This window comes from Idiotropiscis lumnitzeri, chromosome 9 (genome assembly GCF_059441095.1).
Source record: "Idiotropiscis lumnitzeri isolate Australia: NSW breed Sydney's pygmy pipehorse chromosome 9, RoL_Ilum_1.0, whole genome shotgun sequence".
Classification (NCBI taxonomy): domain Eukaryota; kingdom Metazoa; phylum Chordata; class Actinopteri; order Syngnathiformes; family Syngnathidae; genus Idiotropiscis; species Idiotropiscis lumnitzeri.
Genome location: NC_142399.1, coordinates 6,532,066 through 6,553,411, shown reverse-complemented (window position 1 = coordinate 6,553,411; position 21,346 = coordinate 6,532,066). Strand labels below are relative to the sequence as shown.

The 21,346-nt window shown below is 39.9% G+C and overlaps 1 long non-coding RNA gene and 1 other non-coding gene across 2 annotated transcripts in view; one reads left to right on the top strand and one right to left on the bottom strand.

Moving 5' to 3' along the window:
• Positions 1 to 1,549: 1,549 nt before the first annotated feature.
• On the bottom strand, positions 1,550 to 1,621 carry trnaw-cca (transfer RNA tryptophan (anticodon CCA)). The gene has a single exon. It is a non-coding gene; the product is annotated as a tRNA-Trp (tRNA).
• Positions 1,622 to 1,765: 144 nt separating this feature from the next.
• The window catches only part of LOC148330010 (uncharacterized), a 30,064-nt gene continuing 10,483 nt past the window's right edge, over positions 1,766 to 21,346 (top strand). Inside the window, exons 1-2 of the long non-coding RNA XR_015845106.1 lie at positions 1,766 to 1,905; positions 6,735 to 6,779. This is a non-coding gene — a long non-coding RNA (uncharacterized LOC148330010). The remainder of the gene's footprint in view (positions 1,906 to 6,734; positions 6,780 to 21,346) is intronic.

Here is a 21,346-nt window from a genome sequence, read left to right as displayed (position 1 = left end):
TTATTGGCCCGTAGCATATTCATAAAAATATTGATATATATGAAGACAATTCTGAATAAATATATTAGCCTATATGACATAATAAAAGAACAGAGCGGAAAAGGACCCCAGCAACTACGTAGCAACTGATACATTAAGATACGTCGCAACAGTTTTTTTCCAAATGAAATTCCTCAACGCACGTCGACATAGTTCATTGGCGCCACGATTCCACCGGTGAGTTTTTCAATGTATAATGGAAAATAGGCTAAAAAAAAAAAAAGCGAAGGCCCTGCTGGTCCTGACCGCTCACCAATGGCAGTAATGCTACGCAGAAGTGGAGGGCGGTGAACCCCTAAACTTTTACGCCTTGCAAATTTTTATTTTTACAAACCCTCCAGCCCGTCCCCCTTTTGATTGTGCCCGATGATGAGGGCACGCATGACAGTGCGCACGCCGCCATTTCCCGCCGTGTTATCTTAATTGTCCCGCCAAGTATGTTCAATGGTTATATTATCAATTTATGGCCACTTTTGCCACCCCATTAATCCCGCTGTTAAAACAGGGTAACTGCACTGGCTCCAGCGCATAAAAAGCTGTCCCGCCGTCGCCTGCGGCTGCCTCAGCTTTTTTTAAAAAAAATTCTTTTTTTTTTTAAACTCATCTACTTGAAGAACAGTTATTGTATGCTAAAATAATAATAGGTAAGAGGAGATTTATGGGCATTTTTCCTTCTATTTCATGCTTATTCTTAAACAAACCATTGTACACATTATTCAAAAATAGACGCCTTCCTTAAATAACACAAATTCTGCCCAGCAACCCGACATGACGTGATCAGGGAATAAGAGGCTAATTGATTTTAAGGAGCTGTGATGCTCAAACTAACATATTAGTAAATGTTAAAAATACTTTCTAAATATTACAAACATTTGAATACAAATTCTAATTATTATTCAAACATAAAAATTGTACTCAAAGGTTTTTAGTAATTTTCAATTATATCTTGCAAAAGTGTGTACCAATTTTAAATAATTGTCATTCTACTTCCACATGAAAGGTATTTTACAAAACATCAGACAGTGCATTTGAAAGAAAACAATTTATAAATATTTTAGATTATTTATAAATCATGAGAACATTAAAAGTACTTAAAATAATGCATTTGAAAGAGAACAATTTATAAATATTATCCATCATATATCATGAGAACATTAAAAGTATTTAAAATAATGCATTTGAAAGAAAAATACCACTAAAAACTCAGTTTTCATTTGCCATTTACAAAACGTACTTATGAAATGTTTTAATAATTATTTTAAATCAATATATTGTAAAGCCGGACAATAAATTCAGAACCAATTTTAATCATTATTATTACAACGTTCAAAATATTGTACCAAAAGAAAAAGTATTTCAGTAGAACTACGTTAGACATTAAGCAGAGTGGCATTACCTGTTGTGCATCCCACGGAAAGTTTGCTTCCACAATTTCATTCAAATCATTAACAATTTAGTATGGTTGACGACATGTGATCATTATTTTTCATTTTTTTCAGCCAAAACTAAATGACCCTGACGTGATTTGAACACGCAACCTTCTGATCTGGAGTCAGATGCACTACCGTTGCGCCACAGAGTCTACTCCCCCATATTGCAGGCAAGCATCCCATGCCACCAAGATGCTCACCTTAACGTGCCTACAAATCATGGTAAATTTAGCTCCTCCCCCTCCAGTCAGCAGATTGACCATTTTCTTTGATGTTTTTTCGACATCTTTCCGACACACAAGCTTCCTGCCGATGTCACAAGGTCAAAGTTCAAAGGTGGTGGAAGCTTGATCCAATTACAGGCTTGTCATATACTGCACATGATCCACCTGTGCCATTTGCTGCCTCCTAATTTCCGCAACAACGACAAAAAAAGGTATTTGACACAAACGCGTTGTTGATCTTAAAAATACAGTGAGACACCATGTAGTTGCCGTTCACAAAACTTCAGAAGCTAAGGTTGGACGCTAATTTCAGAAGCGTATGTTGCGACTAACTTTTGAAGCTGGAGGCAATGTTGGAAGCTAACGATAACATTGGAATTTACTGTTAGCGGCAAAGTTGAAGCTAATATAAGCTAACATTAGAGGTGAAATTAAAGCAGACAATAGATGGGTAGATTAGAAGCTTATGGTGGGCAAGTTTGGGAAAATTCACTTTGATGCTTGTGCACTCCTCTGAATGTGTGTGTTTGGAGGGACTGAGCGTTAACTCATTCAATCCATAAGACATACATATATGTTTTCAAAAATGTAGTCCTTGCCTCCCAAAGACGTATTTATACGTCTTTAGCCTTTTTTTTTTTGCGTCCTAGCTCCGTGTTTTTATTGCATTAGAACACATTATTCTGTTGGCCTCGCAAAATCTGTCAAAATCCAGAAAAACGCTGGTATTCTGTACTGCGGCACACAATCCCCCCAAGTTGGAGCCCCCTCTGATTTTGTAAACTCTTGACTAACCGAATGGCACATTTCCTCAACTCCGAAGCGTTGCGCGATTGTAGTGTATTTCCAAACGCACCAGTTATAGGCAACGTTGGAAGCTAATACTAGTAGCAACGCCGGGAGCTAACATTCAACTTCCTTATCAGCAACCTTAGTGGCAGAGCTGGGCACTTGACCCTTGCCATTCAGTCCCCCGCCCTCCTGCCGCGATCTCTGTACCGTTCCGGCCTCGACTCTCCGGCCTTATTCATAAAAATTGTCTGGCCCCGACCCATGCCCCAAACACTTCAGATAACATTATAAGCTAATATTGGAGGTAACTTTAGAAGCTAATGCTAAAGCTAATTTGCGAAACAAACGTTGTCCAGTCGGAAGCTAACTTGAGGCTAATGTTGGTCGGCAGTCAAGTGAGGATCTTGTGGTGTTGTCAATGGAGAAAGCGAGTTGGTAAACTTGGCAAGGTGCAGAATCAAACATCAAACTCATTTGATATTTAAATTTTTGAGATTGTAGTTTGTTGTATATTTACAGTTTAAATTATTAATATAACAAATCAATTACTCATTACTTTTTTTTTTTTTTTGCGACTTGTGTCAGGGCTTTGTCTCTAACGTTACCCGTCACTGTGTAAATAAAGAGGTCATCAAACAGTGTCGATATATGTGCGTGCGCATGCGCTTGGCTGCGTATGTCAGAGGCGGAAAAACTGCTGCAGCAGTAATTGCCTGACCTTTACGGCAGGCGGGATAGTCTCATTAAGCCTGATGGATAATGATGGCGCTGCTACGTGAAGCACTGCGATAATGAAACAACACAACAGTCTTCATGCTGGAGGCTTGCTGGAGGTGGCGGCGGGGGGTCGTGACAGAAGGCTGATAACCCAGAGAGAGCGGTCCTTTCAGGGATAACGACGCGACACCGTGTGCCCCCACCCTCCCGGTGGTGTCGGCCTTTCCTCACACATGCGCCCAGGTCAAGGCCGTGTGTCAGTCATGTCGGTGACATCTCGCTTTTGATTGGACACCTCTGTCTTGCTAAATTGGCGGCTGTTGCCATTAAGGCCAACGAGTGGATGCGCAGCGCTTTTGTATGCAAATCAGCTTCCAGTGGCTGTAAAAAGACCCCCCCCCCAATATAAATTCAGTAATTTTATTTTCTATCTGTCTGTCTGTCTGTTCGTCCTAATCTATCTGAGAAAAAAATGTTTGATTCTATTTTTATTAGTGATGACCATAAAAAATGAAATCAAATAATACATTGAATGAATGCATTATATTTTTATTAAATAGTTAAAAATGTCCACATAAAAGGAAAACAAATCAACAAAATATCAGTACATTTTTAGATTATTCGTCTTACTATTAATATTATTAGTAGTGTCATACTTGTATATGACAGTTGATATGAAAATAATAATAAAATAAAATAATTTTTCTTAATTTAAAATCAAATTTTCATCATTTCTTTCAAATGTTTTCATGTAAATTAGAATAGATTTATAGACACGTATATAAATGTATTCTTTCTCAAAAAATGTAAAAGAAAATTACATAATATAAAGAAAAACAATCATCATAATTTTAGCACTCAAAACAACCACATAATTGGTTAATTTATAAGTTAGTAGTAGTGGTAGAAGCCGTAGTAGTAATACTACAGTAGTAATACACCAATTAATATACTAATATAACAAACGATAACAGATATAATAATAACTAAATATGATGAATAGAATATAAATACATATATTGTTTTTTAATGTTGCCTAGCTAAACGATCATTGTTCAAATAGTCATTTGCAAAAATAAGTATGATGGAATCATGTGCACAAGCTGATGTCATGATGGTGTTAATTTTGGCTTGTGGTGGGAGGGGGTCCACATGAGGGTCCCAGTCAGTCCAGTAGCCAAAACCAGCAGGGGGTGCTGAAACCCTGACAATTTCTCCAGGCTAACATCCCCCTTTCTTCTCATTTCTTTGCCCCTTCTTCCCCTTTCCTCTTCTTCTTCTGCTTTGTTTTTTTGCTTTTTTTAGTGTTGACACACACAATTTTGCAGCATGATGCAGAAAGCAAACATCCGAATTTATTTTTGAGCTTCTTTGAGTTGATTTCTTACACAAACAAAGCCTCAGGCAGCCAAATAGATGACATTTGTCAAATTCTAAAAATATCATAGCAATAAACTGGGGTGGGGGGGCAAAATGTGAGTGCACGTTGATGTGTATAATTTGTCAAATGTCACATCTCTCCGTCTCTAATGATTAAAAAGTGCGTTTTATTCACCACGGTGAACTATTAGGGTCACATGAAATGTCCCATTAATTACACAATCCTAATTATTATAACTTTCAATCATGCCCCAATTATTCAACTTGTATCATTGTGTGTGCTGGTAATTAATCCACGTTTTAATTATTATTATCCCCACAGTCGACACTCAAACGTAACTGCCGTGTGACATTCTAGATGATGATTTGTGATGTTGTTTAATAAGATTGATTAAAAAAAAAAGTAAGGATTAATTAATGCGACAAACTTTTCTACACGATAAACAGAAACACACAAAAAATAAAATGAAATGCATCTAAAATACCTTTTTACTAAATTAAAATGGAGACAATCAATTAAATAATAACTATAAAAGTACTAGCACCTAATATGTTTTTTCTAAGTAATAATTCAAAATGAGTAAAAATAGGATTTTTAATAACATCACCCTGAGGTGCTATGAAACAAGTTAAATAGTCTATTTGATATTTAAAATGAATTAACTGAATATAATAGTGGTAATACTGATCATTCCAACTATTATATGTATTGTATTTTTATCAGGCCAGTGGTATGAATATTAGCAGTATTTATTACTGATATTTAATAATATAATTTAATATGGCACTTTAATATAGATGGCGCTTGTGACGTCATTACATTAAAAGTGGTGAATTAATAATTAATTGAAAAGATTGTTTACCAATAGAATTGTTCATTTTTCTGCATAAGAAATATAAAAGTGACTTGTGTGTTTTTTTTATGGCATGATTGAATTGACCCGAAAAACAATTCATGACTCTTTAAAAATACATAAAAAAAAAAAAAGACAAAAAGTTTTAAGACGTAATTAATATAAGCGTCTCTATATTTTGCTGCCCTGCCGCCGCCTTCAAGGCCTGCGTTTGATAAATGTCGCTTCCACTCAAACGTGCACGCTAATAATTCTGAAACGTCTTCATACACACACGTCATATCTCTCATCATAACGTATGAACGCCCATAAGTGTCCCTCACGTGAATTATTTCAACGGTGCAAGTTCCATCCTGCTCTATTAATTGATGTTTGATGACAATATTACCTTTATGACTTCATTGGGCCTCATTTGCAGCAAATGTACACTCCTGCGCATGATTGATGACGTGCCTTTAATGGTGGCGCGTACATTTGCTAAACTCGCATTGTCAGACATGTTATATGGAGCGGTATCAAAAATGATGCACTGATATTAATACTCAGTGTTCAATGCGCTCAATTCACTTGTATTAATTTATGGTTTTCTTTCAATTGAGCAGGCCTACCTGGTTTAGGACGATATCGACATATATTATCGTATATTCTATATATTGTGGTATCGTCCGTATCGTGATATTACCATGTTGTTATGATTCTATCGCTTATCAAAGTATTAAAAACCATTTTCGCATTGTTGCTGTTGATGTTTTTTTGCGACACTCTCAATATTATGATATTAGATACATTGTGTAATATATAATATATATCTCAAGGCAAGTCTGCGTTGTCGTGACGTGTTTTGCAATCGCCGTGTCATGGTATCATCATACAGTTGTGAGTCCCATCAAGAATGTCAATACTGCGAAAATATCGTAATAAACTTTCGTCAAGACATTTTCACGCAATCTCTGTATCGTGATAATGTTGATATCATGCGCTTATTACCACCACAAAATTCCGTGATGGTCATACCCTCCTGTATCTTGATACCGTCAATAATATGATGATATCATGTTGTGAGTTGCCGTATTGTGATACTGTCATGATATTACCAAGTTGCTATTAATATTTCTTCTTAGCATTTTTTTGTACAATCGCGTCATGTCACGGTACAGTGATACTGTCGATATCGTGTTATATATACAACGCACGATCGTTTCCCACTGCTGTGTATTGTGACGTGAATTTTTTTTTTCTAGTTCTTCATCATGTTGCTAGTAAGATGTTGTAATATTTGGTTATCCTCCCATTTGCAGGGTGAAGCAGTGGGAGTGAAAGACAAGTCGACATCAGCTCATGTGGTAGGTACACCGTGTGCTGCTCCATGTGTGGGAGTTGGAAGGAGGGAGGGGGAAGGGGGGGGAGGTTGCACGGAGTGGATCAGCTCAGTGATAGCAGAACACACTGAGGACCCTCCTGCCGCTGGGCCTCACACCCCAGGACCCCAGAGAGGGTCACAAGTTCAGCTGCCTTTTGTGTGGCAGCATGTTAATGCAACTACACAATACTCCGTCTTCACCGTTGAGTCCACAGTCTCCACTTGCTGTAGTCTTTCCTATTCTTGCTGCCCATAGTCTCCTCTCGAATATAAAACTGGAGGGTCATTTCAGCAAATACATGAGTAGAAATGACGAAGATGCTAATGTTAGTGCCCAGTGTCTCCTCTTTATTGTTGCGTTAGCTTTCTTTGCTGCCCATAGTCTCCGTTGCAGTGTTTTGTAACACGAGCATAGTCGAGTAGAAATGACGATTAACCCACACGTTAACGTTACTATCCAAAGTCTCCGCTTTGTGCTGATGCTCCCTTTTCTTGCTGCCCTTAGTCTCCATATGGATAAACCATTGCATGTCATTGTACTATTTGAAGATGATTAGTCAAAAATGATCACAAGACCATGTTATTGCTGTATCCAACAATCTGCACTTTGCTGCACGGTATCTTCTTGGTCTCCTCTCTAACAGAATTCCAATGTCATTGTAACATTTACGGAAAAGACGAAACAAAGAATACATATGCTGAGGTTAGCTTAAGTTACCGTTTTGTCCACAGGCTCCACTTTTCTGCAGCACTCCCTTCCCTTCCTTGATCTCAAGTCACCATTTAAAAGTAGAGCCTCATTGTAACATTTGCGGATACTGAAGTAGAAATGAAAACGAGGAACATGTGCTATTGGCATCCGCAGTCTCCACTTTGCTGCAGCACTCCTTTTCCTTGCTCGCCTAATACTAACAGTCACAAAGCCACCTTGGAATTTTGGATGACATGCTGAATTTCATCATGTATTAGCACTGAAGCAGATTTATGTCGCTCGGTTCTCTCCTCAGTGTGTCGGACTTGCGGGATCAGACGTTCGCAGCTATCAATCTGGGAGGCTTTAACGGAGGCCACTGATGGATCTTCTCCATATTTCACGGGCCAGGCCTCTGCAAACAGAATAGCCTGCTGTGCTAAAGAAAACAACGTGCTTCTGAGCTGAAAAATATCATCCATCAACCCAAGGGGCGGGCAGGCAGGCAGCAGAACTCGGGTGGAAATGTTAGAGACTGTGAGTGGGGGGGGGGGGGACATGTGGCTTGGAGGGATACCTGCTTTTCACATCAGAGACGCCTCGGCGCACTCGCCAGCCGCAATTGGTCGCTTCTGAAAGCTCTGACCCGCTTGCGTATCCTGAAACCCGAGTTCCTGAGCAACTCGGACGCGCCAGGCCCGAGCCGGCCGCCATCAATCAGCCGTCGCGGCCTATGCGAGGAGGCATTCCGGGAGATTAATTGTGGCCTGATGTAAACAAGGAAAGGCTCCAGCTCTGAGGGATCAGTATGCAGCACTGGTGAGACGGGTGCTAGGGGGTGTTGCTGGTGGAGTTTGAAGTAGCTGAATAGTTGTTGAACAAAATGAGCGGATCGCTGGAAAATCTTATTTACTATTTACTCCAAAAAGGTTACGTTTTATTCTTCATGTTGTTGTTCTGAGTGCAAAATACCCACGTGGAAAGGGTCATGTCCTTTTCCACCTCACTGTTCTGTGTGAAAGGTACCAACACAGAACGGGTGTTGGGTGGGTCCAAATATATCACATGCAGAAAAATAAAAAGAAGCATTTTTTTTTACTTACTTACTTTCTTACTCAAAACAGTAAAATATGAAATGATACATTGTTTATTCAAAGTATATTTTTAAAAACTGATATCAAGGCTTTCTGTTAAACGTGATAATGCAAAGCTGAAGGTTTCCTTTTTGGTTTTGGAGTGTTTCCCACGAGAATCAATCCGCTCGTCTTGTGAGTAGCAGCTGAATTCCATCACCACATCCAGAACCGAAACAACAGAAATCGGACCTTGACACTATAAGCAAAAAGTGGAAGCAAACATTTTTGAATCATCTTTATTCGCCGCAGTATTATGAAAAGAAATTTATTTGTACCTTTGCATATTTAGAAAAGTTGATTATTACTTGTCGTGATAGTCTCCATTACTAATCTACACCGGACTTCCCCAGCTGTAGCCCGAATACCAGCCTCAAATTTCCCAAATCCAAAAGTCTTCTTGAGCAGTCCACCTTAAGGCAAGGACAAAAGTTTCTATTTGCATGAATGCTAAACTAATGAGCGTCTGTATGTCCGCTTTCTCCTTACATTCGCCCCCCCCCACTGCCTTGAATTCTCTTCCGATGACCTGCGGGGACAGGCAAAGACACCTGACACATTACACGATAACAAATCTATTAATGTTGACTGATGGCCTCATTAAAAGGTTCAAATATAAGTCTAAGCTTATGTGTTAATGACATGTTAATGTTTCTGTCAATTATGAGCTGGGCTAATGACACCTGCAATGAGACCATATCGCTGCTACCAGGCAGACCTGGATCTCCGTCTCCCACCCCGAAAGAGGTTAAGTGGGGCGTTGATGGTCAGGAAGACGAATGCGAGGATGTGTTAGGTTGTTCATGTTTATGGATAATATTATGTGAAGCATTTGAGTTGCCAGGGAAGGCAAACTAAGTGATGAAAAGATGGTTTGCAGGAAGGCTACTTTTCACCTAACAGTACCGTTTAATTCAGGTCCATACAATGCATTTTAAATTTTATTTTTTTACTTGTGGCTGGAGCTAAACACACCGCTATCTCCTGATTGTCAGTGGAATGAATTGTATTATGTTTGATCACATCTCATTATATTTGGAACGTCAATATTGGAACGAATCGTACCGTACGGTAATTCTCGTGAAAATTGGATTGTATCGCGTCATATTTGAAGTGATTGCTATTTTGTCATTAAATAGAATGAATTGACTTCTTTGTATAACATCGTAATTGTATCGGTATACAGTGAGATTGGAGAGGGCCCCTCTCCAGAGCGATATAACAAATAATTTAATTAAATATATCAATTGAATGAATTAAAAATGTTATCATTAAATAAATAAAAAATCAATGAAAGGAATCATTTTGCATCATAATGGAACTGAACGGTATTGTATCATTATTGGTATGAATCGCATAATGGCCATTGGAGTGACGGCATAAAGTAATTGGACTGAATCGTAATCGTAATTTAAATAAATTGTATACGTTCGTATATGGAGCGGATTGTATCGCATGATTTTGTATCATACGGTCTCATAGCTCATAGTAAGTGAAGTGACTCATATCTTAATTTTCACGGGATATTTATTCATGACAAAATCTTTGGGTGAAAATAGACTCCTCCCCCTACTACTACTACTACAGTTTTTCCTCGGCATACCCCTTGGCGCAACCTTGGGTCCTCTGAGTTTTCCTGGATATGCTCCGCTTTGTCATTTTTTTTTTTTAATCACCCCTGTTCAGATGGAAATTAAATGAAAATTACTGGATATTTTGGGGTTTTACAGAGAATCTTCGATTAAATCAAAAATGTTTCCTTCCTTTTGTACGTCGCTGACTCACACCACATTACTTGTCCAAGCAGTTTGACAAAGAACAGAGTAGGAAGGTTCGTACCGGTATGTTGTTTTCTGCCACGTGCAAATGTTAATTTCGTGATGATTGGGTTTGTATTCAGATTCCTCGTAGTGCGTGGTGCATTATCATTGATGAAGCCTCAGCACCATTCCAAGTCTCCCTGATGTCGCTTAGTGTTCATGTCACCTACCTGTGCCATCTGTGCCATCTTAATGCTACGCAACTTTGTCTCTTGGTTCCATGCCGTTTGAATGCCCAATGATGGCTAATGTGCCGTGACAAGCTGACACAACGCACAGTCCAGGCCCCGGCTCCATCTGCTTTCAATTGAATTTGGCGAGAGAAGTGGAGGGGGGCCAGTGTGGTAGATGAAGGGATGGCGGACTGGGACAAGATGAAAGCTCAGCGCCCCAATGGTCTCACCATCCTTCATTCTTCCCAAATTGTTCCCCTCACCCCCATCTTTCCCTTCCCCTCACATAGCGCATTAACACCCCCCCCCCGAAAAGTTTCAAATGATAGCTGCTGCATCAAAGGACTCCTCAAATATGGTAAAGATCTGCGAGGGTAACAGGCCATGATGTCACTCATTAGGCCTCTTAGAAGAAGGCTGTAGTGCCGGGGTAGGCAAAGTTTAACCCGCAGGTTACATGCGGCCCGTTCTTTAATCCGGTCCGCCGAACAATATCACAAGCCACATTATGTTTTTTTTTTTGCATTGATTCATATTTTTTTTTCTGTCCAAAATGGGTTAATTATAAATGGTAAATAGTTCATTGTAAATAATGGAGTCAGTGGAGAATAGTAAAAATAAACAATTAACATACAAGTAACCATACTTGCGAGTGTTTTGATTTATAAGCTGTCATTTGGTTGATTTTTTAATTGGACAGGAGCAAAAATTTAAAATTACATGCTCTATATAATGTAGTAAACTTAACATACTTATCGCAGATATTGAGTCATTCTTGGAAAAAGAGGCTTCAAGGTGTTTATTGCCATTCCAAGCTGAGGAAAACGTAAATACAAATATTTATAGTACATGAAATATCAATTTATATAAAGCGCTCTTTTATTATTTTCAAATATATCTTTTTTTCTTGCCTACAAATGAGAAGGCCCTTCCATCCGTTTTATCAAGTACAAAAGTTTGCCCGGTCCGGCCTTGGCGCTGGATGATAATGGAGGACATCTTCTTGCAGTTTGCTCTGGTCGCGGCGAGATGGAAGAAATGAGGCCATTACTACAAGAGCAATTTTCCTAATTACGCGGCACGGAGCGTCTTGTCAGTCGGTGGGCTTGGGGAGACAGAAAGTATTAACTCTTTAATGTGACTAACTAACAGGCCCTCGCTCAGGTCGGGCCAGGCCCTTAATGACTTAATGGAAGTCATGATGTAAGGTAAAGCCACATGTGCTCATGCTGCAGGGCCACGCTGGTGACGGCAGAGTACCAGGCTGGATTCACTCCAGCCGTCGTTTGTTCATGTGGCATTTTTTCCATCATTTCAATGTCTGGCCATTTTTTGTCCTCACTTCCATTTTAGCTGTGTTGATGCAAATGTATTAAAACTCCAAAGGCAGTTGATTTTTGTCTAATTTGGTTATTTCTAACTTTGGCTTTTGGGATGCAAAAATCAAACCACATCAAATCATTATTTTGTAAAAGTTGATTTCAATTAAAAGAGAACAGACCCAAGAGAAAAAAAAAAATCAAGATATATTTAGCGTATTTTCTGAACTATAGAGTGCCCCTACCAGTGAAAGAAAAATCCACAGAAAAGCCGCACTGCTATATTAGCGGCATGGTTCAAAATCCGGAAAATATGGTAATTGTCCGGAAAATAAGGTAATTGTCCTGCAATTGGCTGGTGACCAGGATTCCGTAGATCAGGGCTGGGCAAACATTTTGATTGACGGGCCACAATGGGTTCTCTAATTTGACAGAAGGAGCAGATGGATGAAGTGTTTTGGTAACCTCACCTCATTGGAGAAAAAAAAAATACATTTAATTTTAAATGAAAGTGAACAAAAGCATTACAACAAAATATATGTCTTTGACACGCCACAGTATTTAGAAAATAAAACAAAAAAAATTTTTTTTCAAGTTCGGCGGGACGGATTAAAACGTTTAACGGGCCACATGTGGCCCCCGGGCCGTAGTTTGCCCAACACCTGCCGTAGACTGTATTCCACCTCTCTAGACGGAATTCAGCTCGAATAGACCAAAAACAAGCGCTTTGTAAAATTGATGGATGGTGCGGTTTGTTAGTGCTTTCAAAAAAGAAGACTTTGAGATGACATTTTTGGCCCGCGCAATGACAGAATTGTCTTGTCGGGTTTTCTCACTTCATCGTGGAAAAGTCTCTTTAACTCATCAATTCATTTGTCGTATGCAAAAGGCAGCGAAAGCCCGGCAGACGAAGTGGGTGCTCGGTGACGGCAGCCACAGATCTGCAGGTGAAGCAACACGGCCTGCTTTCCCTGGCGGAGGTCAGGAATGCACGCATGCGTCTGCTGCTGATTGCGATTCACAACTCATCCATCACACTCGAGCCCATCTCGGCTCCGTCAACCAGTGGCGTTGAATGCTTCCGGGAGAGATTAATTTCACGCCGCCTCTCATTTACGACGCGTTTAACCGGCGCGGGGTTATCGAGTACCTTCATATTTAACCCGAGTCAAATACACACCGCTATTTCCATGCCGGGTTATCGGGTCAATAAAACCCGGCGACCTCGGACAAGCATAAAAGGCTCAATGCGAGAGGCGAGCAGGGCCCCATTGATTAAGTTCATAACTCCTTTTCAGCTGACACGATTCCCCCCCCCAAAAAAAACCACTATGAGAATAAATCTCCCACCACGACATAATCAGACGAAAATCAACATATAGTCCAACATTTTGTGAGCTTCTTGCGCTGTTTTCCCACCCGATGACTATTGACGTCTCGGACGTGCAACACAGCCATTTTCTGCTCTGAGTTGTGCTGCCGAATGAGAATGTCTAACGAGAGCCGAAACAGGATTTCTTTTGGGTTTCATTGTTGACTGTTGGAATATTCCATTGTATTGGAAATCATTGTTTTATTTAGTTACCGTATTTTACGGACTATAAGGCGCACCCGTATATAAGCCGCGGCAACGCTTTTTGGAGAAAAAAAAATATAATAAGATATACAAGCCACACCAGACTATCAGCCGTAGTTTTCTATTTTGAAATAAATGAGTTGTTTACTGCATGTTCAGAACGATTTTGGACTGTGCATGCACATAAAGTTACAACTTTGCTAATTAAAACAGAACAGACTCAAGAAAAAAAAAAAAAAAAAAAGATTTATTTAGTGTATTTTTTTTTTAACTATAGAGCGCCCCCGACAGGTGAAAGAAAAATCCACAGAAAAGCCGCACCGTTGAATTAGCCGCATGGTTTCTAAGAATCTACGGGGAAAAAAAGTAGCGGCTTATTGTCTGGAAAATTTGCAAATTTTTTTTTTTCAGTGGCTTCAATTGTTCAGTGTACATGTTTGCTGATGTGCACTGCTTGCATTAACAGCATGGCTGAACAGAAACAAGCTAGTTTGGTGATGAACTGGAAATAAAAGTTATCTTGCGTTTGACTTTTTGGTCTAGCACCCCAATTTTGTTCACAACTTTTGTTGCTAATCAGTCATTTTTTTTTTTTTATTGGAAGGAGGGGGGGTTGCATTCCTTGTTCCTTGAACATAATAAAATATCCAGAGACTATATACTGACACGTAGTCCACAAATGTGAATTGATGGAGTGACAAATATATTTTGGGACACATTTGTCCGCAGATCTGTGGAATGTCGCAGTGTTGAAAAATATTTCCGTTGACACAAAACAGTGAGGAATTTACAGCAAACACATTCCCATATGGGCCATTTGGAGGTGCGGTTGGCAAAGATGCGCCAAAGCGTGTGCCCGCTCGCCGTGCCCACTTGCCCGTTATCCACGCCGACAGATGGCCGCTCGCTCCGACAGCTTTCTGGTGTTTAATTATGATCGTAATGGAGGGAAATGAAGATCAATTAAAAGGCAGCCTGATGCTAACGAAGCAGACAGTTGTCCAAAATGTTTGTCGTCATAAATGCGGAATGTTTGCAATTTATTTATTTATTTATTTATTTTCAGCCCACATTCTTGTTAAAGTTACGACTCTTGAAAGTTTATTGTTGTTTGTTATTTATAAGACAATAAGGATTCAAATGCTTTAATTAATTACATTTGTTTATTTATTTATTTATTTATTTTGCTAAAACACGTCATATATTCAGTTTTTTTTTTGTATTAATAATTTTCATTGCTTACAGGCTTTGACGCCATTGTTTTTCCAGCGTCATAGTGAAGCGTGTGTGTAAATTGGTCATCCCACTGACCAAATAAACTTCCTTGTTAATTTCGAGGCACCCAGCTGCCCTCCTTTTAACAAGCATTCGGACGTTTTTGTCAATTTACTCCGTACGTCCGCTGGCATCGGCCCAAGTGATCTCTGCCAAAGAGCCGCGTGTGTCCACATGAGCGAAAAGGTGAGAGGATGGAGGCCTCGAGAAGACAGATGCGTTGTGGGGTATTAATAGTGCCGGGGTGCCGCCCTGCCCCTCGCCAGGTTTGTTATTGGACGCGAGCACCACACGCTATGCATCAAAATGAAAAGCGCGAGGGGGTGTGAAGGAAATGAGAAGTCAAAGGCAGCGCGGTCCGCGCCGTCAACATACATAACCGTCACGACATGCGATGCGTTGAACAATAAAACAGGCAGTATTCGTGGGGCACATCCCTTTGTGCCCAACAAATTGCATCTGTTGGTTTGTTTGGATTTACGGAACAGTGATGGCAACATAACAGATGTCATGTTTCTCATTTTTGAATTAGAACGTATTTGATTTGTTGCATTTTTTTGCACAAATGGTTATGTCCTTGCAAATTCTGCTCGGCAACAGGTGGCTTCAAATATACAATAGCGTCAAGGAAAGGAATTGTTTTCATGGAGATTTTTACTTAGTTTTTGCATTGGTTGCACTCATTAGGACCCCTCAACTGAGGACCCCAACGCTGTGCTGATTATCTGCTACACTTGTATTGCAAATAGCAAAAAAAAAAAATAAAATCTACTTTCACATAAACCCTACATATACCTTTTCAAAAAGGCAGTCCCCGCCTCCCAAAGACGTATTTATACGTATTTTTTTTTTTTTGGCGTCATAGCTCCGTGTTTTTATAGCATTAGAACACAATATTCTGTTGGCCTCGCAAAATCAGTCAAAATCCAGAAAAACGCTGGGATTGAGAGGGTTTCCTCTCGTGAAAATGCCTGGGATTAAATGAGTTAAAGGACTTCTTGCATAGTTCCCTGCAATTAGATCATTCTAAAGTTACGTTGGAGGCTCGCTGGGAACAAAGGATCTGAATGCAAGTCTCTACCACCGTGTTCAAGGTGCAAACACCAAAACGGCTCGGGCACAAATTATCAGGAGGAGGGTGAAATGCTGGCTGGGCTTGACAGGATTTTTTTTTTTTGGTGTGGTGTTAAGGTTGTTAGACGAGATGTTTATTTTCCTAGTTTTCCTAAAGCAGCTCGACAAACATCTCTCGCACTAGTGTTGCATTTAAAGATCCTCCCGAGTACAAAATGTGCGAGCCAGCAAAGTGTCTGAGTGGGGGTTTAAAAAAAAAAAAAAAAAGTCACAACGGGCCCCCTCACCCACCCTGCAGACGTGACGGAACCACGGCAACATGCGAGGGATTCACTGATGTCATGATGATCCGGCTTTGCCAACGCTGAGGGAGAAGGCATGTTGCTCGGATGCGGCCAACGGCATTCTCGCTGGAGAGGAAACTCTTGGAGGCTTGAGGAAATGTAAAACATATTTCAAGTTGGTCTCTTCCACATCCTGGCAAAACTAGGAGAGAAACTCTGAAATGTTCAGTATCACATTTTCTGGCTTATAAGATTGTTTGACTTCCTGTTGCAGTTTATTTTACCAAATATTTTAGTCAAGACAGAAAAAAATAATTTGGAAATATATATTTGAATAGCAAATAAAATGTTGGACACACTTAACTTGGGGTTGCACAGATTTCTGATGCCACTATATCCCATTTCTGACACTATTTAATTCACAGAACTCTTATGAGTAGTACTCTGGATCATGATTCGAACCGGTTTTATCGGGGTGAACTAAGTATACCAATATACCTATCCCGTGTCATAAAAGCGTCACAGATAGCCTCACTTTCTAATCGTTCCACTTCTGACATCAAAACCTCGACAGTGACCATCCAAGTGTTTTGGCAGGGTTTTTCGCTTTGGAAAATCCTGACTGACTCCAAAAGTTCTTCCAATTGGTGACGCCACATTATTTACCGCCTGTGTTTCATTATGTCATAATTTAGCAAGAAAATGAGTGTGCTGCTTAATATAACGCGGAAGTTGTCAAGCTGGTTTTTTTTGTTTGTTTGTTTTTTTTCAATGTGCAAATCCAAACAAGCCTTTTTGGCTCCCAATGAAAGCAAATCTGGTAAACAGCCTCTCATAGCACCTAATCAGTGAAATCCTCCAGGCAAACACACTTAGCCTCACTGATCCCAAAGTCAAACTCCGGGGATATGGAGAAGGGTGCGGGTGGGGGTTGAAAATTACTACCCAGCAGCCCACCCCTGGGCTAATCCCAGGGGAGGCACGAGTGGGCGTGGATGCGGGACACGTTGTCTCATCCGGACGTTAATGGGGGATTACACATGTTAACACAGAGCTCACAGTAGGCCCGGCCAAAGGGGCTGCACTGGTGCGGTTAGGCCTTTAGCATATGAATAAGGCCAGGAGGGCCAGACTGAATGGACGCTTGAGAGTGAGAGCTGACACTCGACGTGACCACCGGGCAAATACGCACGCACACGCAAAACACATCATTATAGGTTGTCTGTTTGGCGATGAGAGAGAGAGAGAGACGGTACTAGTTCAGGACAGTACTATAAAGTATATGAAAAAAGGCTATTTAATAATAATGATAATCAGAATAAACATGTCACATCAAAATATCAATTTGAAAATAAATAAGAAATCTGCATATTATTTAATGTTAAGACAATTTCCCCATTAAATCTCTCTCTCTCTCTCTCTCCCTCTCTCTCCCTCTCTCTCTCTCTCTCTATATATATATATATATATAATTCAATAAATGTATAATATTAAATATTTGACAGTGAGACATGGATATCAAGAATAAAAAAAACGATGGAAACTGTTTTAACTTGCAATTGTAATTTTTGAATCGAGACATAAAACTCAACTATATTATTTACGAAAATAGTTACAAAAACAGTTGATGTACAATATACTTATGGTACTATAATTTTAGGAGAATAATTTAGTATTATATTTCATGCAAAGCCAAACTTCCTTTTCATTTATATATATTTTTTTTATTCATAGCCTGCGCGTTTATGCATCTTATATGCACGACAAGTAAGAACAGCGCAACAACCGATTCTCATTAACATGCTCTGGTTTATTTGTCATTTTCATCGTCAAATATATACAAAATACAACTTTTGATGGATGCAAATTCTGAATCTCAACGATTGCGTCTGTTGAGTCATTAAAATGAATGGACGCAGTGCAGTGTTTGGTGAAGGTCGCAGGCGACTTGAAATCCAGACTCAAGCGCTATCTTTTGCTCATGCTTTCATGTGTGTGCACTTGTAGGCGTGCGTGCTCATGACCATACACTGTGTGTGTGCGTGTGTGCGTGTGTGTGTGTGCACCCCCCAATCCCACGCTGAGATGACTGGAGTAAGCGTTGGCACAGCACGTGATTTATGGCCCTCTCTCGGCGCACTCTTATCAGGCTCAGGCTGCTACTGCTGCATGCGGCTGAATGACAATGGAGGACCGCTCGCATTATGCTGGCCGGCCTCGCCCCTTGCATTCTGGACACCGCAGATTACATCTAGCCCAGTGATTTATGGAGCCATTTTGAGAGAGAGAGAGAGCAAGATGGAGGCTTGTTGGGGGTTTTTCCCAAGGCCGTACGGCGGCTCCATTTGCAGAAATAGCCGGCCCCAGGTGGGATTTGGGTTAAGAGTAAAAATTGACTACACTGATATTGGATCCAGTTCAATCAATGATTTGGATTAATTTACTTGTAATTACAAATGTTAAAAAGAAAGTTGTTAACGTTAATTTGTAATGTGTTACTTTGGCATCGATGCCCCATTATATCCGTATGTTCAAGTTGAATGTCACACTAATCAACAACATTTGACGTTCATTATGCAAAAGTCAACATCTCCCCCATCTTGGCTAAACAATGCGACTGAACACACACACACACACACGCACACGCACACACACACGCATGGCTCAGAAGGGGTCCTGGACACTGTCATGGGTCCACATGTCAAATGAGCCAAACAACAACAATAACTACAGGAGTCTGTGAAGCATATGGGGCTTTGCACCAGTGAGAGGGGCCACATGGGTCCCCTGTGCGAAAAATGTGTGTGTGGGCGTGTGTGTACCCCCTTCAGAAAGAGTTGTTTCCGCATCGCACAGGTATCCTCTCAATGTCACAAAGTCAAGGATCCATGTGTGCATCATCACCTATAAGGCTAATATATAATATAATATGATAAAATAAAATAAAATATAATATGATATCATATAATGTAAAATAAAATATTTTACTAAATATTATATGTATAATATAATATAATATCATATAAGTGATGAGCCCAGTCAGGAATGAGGTGTGTGTGTGTGTGAGGCCGTTTCCCACACAGTGTAATCTTCACACATTTACACTTGTGCGTGCAATTCCGCACATTTGAAGCGAGAGGCCCACTTGTAACACTATCACTTTTTTTTTTTTTTTTTTGCACCCATAATCCCAATTAGTGGGCTCATTCCGCATGATGGATAATGGGCCTACGGAAAACAATTTGGGCAGTGTGTAGTATGGCGGAACTTTTACGCCCGTTGTGTTTTCCAAAATGGAGGCCACCGAATAGAAAGCAGAATGTTGGAAAAGGTGCATCGTGGAGCGGGGGTGAGCCAATTGCGGAAAGGTGATCAGGCCCACCGAGCGTTTTAATTCTCGATATTCCTCTGTTATTTGTCGTTGTTGTTTCTCAAAGTTGGTCAGTCCTGTTAAATAACTGGTGAATTAATTTGGCTAACTAACATATTAAAAATTGCGTTCATGTGAATGTTTACAATTTTCTTTTCATTTTTAATATTTTGGTAAACAACTGGTTTATTGATTAAATAAATTGATTTATTGAAAAGGATCAAGTGAGAAGATACAATAAAGCATTTTTTGGAAATGCATTTTCTTAAATGATTTATTTTTTTCTGGCAGATGATAAAACATTACTTTTAACAACTTTTTAAATTGTACTTTATTAACTCATTGTTGCATGTATTCACTTTTTTTGGCATGAAGATCAAACGTGTCCCTTGTGCGGCAACTTTTTCCGAGTCCTGCTGCGGAGGAAGAGGATGCGGCTTGCTTAGCCTAAAAAGCTTTCTACGCACGGCACATGCGGCTAACACTGCACAAACGGAGCGTGTGAAGTCATTCCCGCGGTCCCGCTTGGCGACCAGAACGTTCGGGTTTGGCTCCACCGCCAATGTTTCCGTGTGATCTCCTTCTCCTCCTCCTCCGATGCACTTTGACTAACTGGCGCAATTTCCCTCTAATTGTCGGAACGAGTGTTAGCTCATGTCGTGAAACGCCGCAATTTTTAAAATGCTGTCATTGGGTTTGGAAGGCACCAAAATGGTAACGAGTGGAAAACTTGAGGAAAAAGTCACATAAATGTGTTTTTTTTTTTTTTTTTGGTTGTTGTTGTTGTTTAATTTCCTAAGACACCAGCGCAGCATTTTATTTCGATTTTGTAAATAACGTAACTGATGCATTTGAAGTGCCTGCTAAGCATGAGAAAGTGTCCAACAGCCGACGTTTATGGCTGTAGTAGCTCGTATATATTTAACGGCAATACATAGCAAATATATTATCCACTGTAGTTGAGGTTGATGTTTTCTAGCGTGGATTTTTTTTTCCTGTTCCCATCTATCTGTACTTTTCGTACACTCTGCCGCCCTGAACAAATATTAAAAAAAAAAAAAAAAATAAAATAAAATTAAAAAAAAAAAAAAGCCAATATGCAAATCCACGGGTGCTTAACCGCTAATATGCAGTGGTCGACTGTAGCTAAAAGTTGTAACATCACCAATCACCAGTAGATGGCACTTTCACTGTCTTATACTGCTGTATACAACATAGTGAGTTGGCCTAATCATTTATTTTTTTTTTTGTGGATTTGGAATGACACGCAGGACAAACATAGCACCTCAATAATCTCAACATTTTGAGTGAGTTAATATTTTGTGAAAAAATACACCAAATGAGTTCTTGCATTTTCGGTTGATTTCTTGCGCGGCAGTTTTGTACAGTCATTGAATGGCAATTTATGCACGAGAGCCCTTTGCGCTGAAAATAAATAAAAATAAAAATTCACTATGTGGTTCGATTGTTTGCTTCAAATCCTTTTATCGGTGTCAGTCGCACTGATGAAATCGCGTGTGGCCCCCTTGCAGCATTCAGCTTGCCTATCCCTGCGATAGAATTTTCGATGCAGGAAAGACGCTCATCTGAATCGATCGAAAGATGAATATACAGATCAATGAGAAATGAACAAATTGTTTATTTTTGGTGAAATATTCCACATTCATGACTTTTTTTTTTTTCTTTTCTTAATCCCGTTTTTTGCACTGTCGCTTCTTCAACGACCTGCGTACCTCCGCCCCTCCATTTTAGCTCACCTCTCTTACCCGCCCTTGCTTCCCATTTTCGACCTCATCCTTCATTTTGCCGTGTTTTCCCTCTCCGAGCGTATCCCA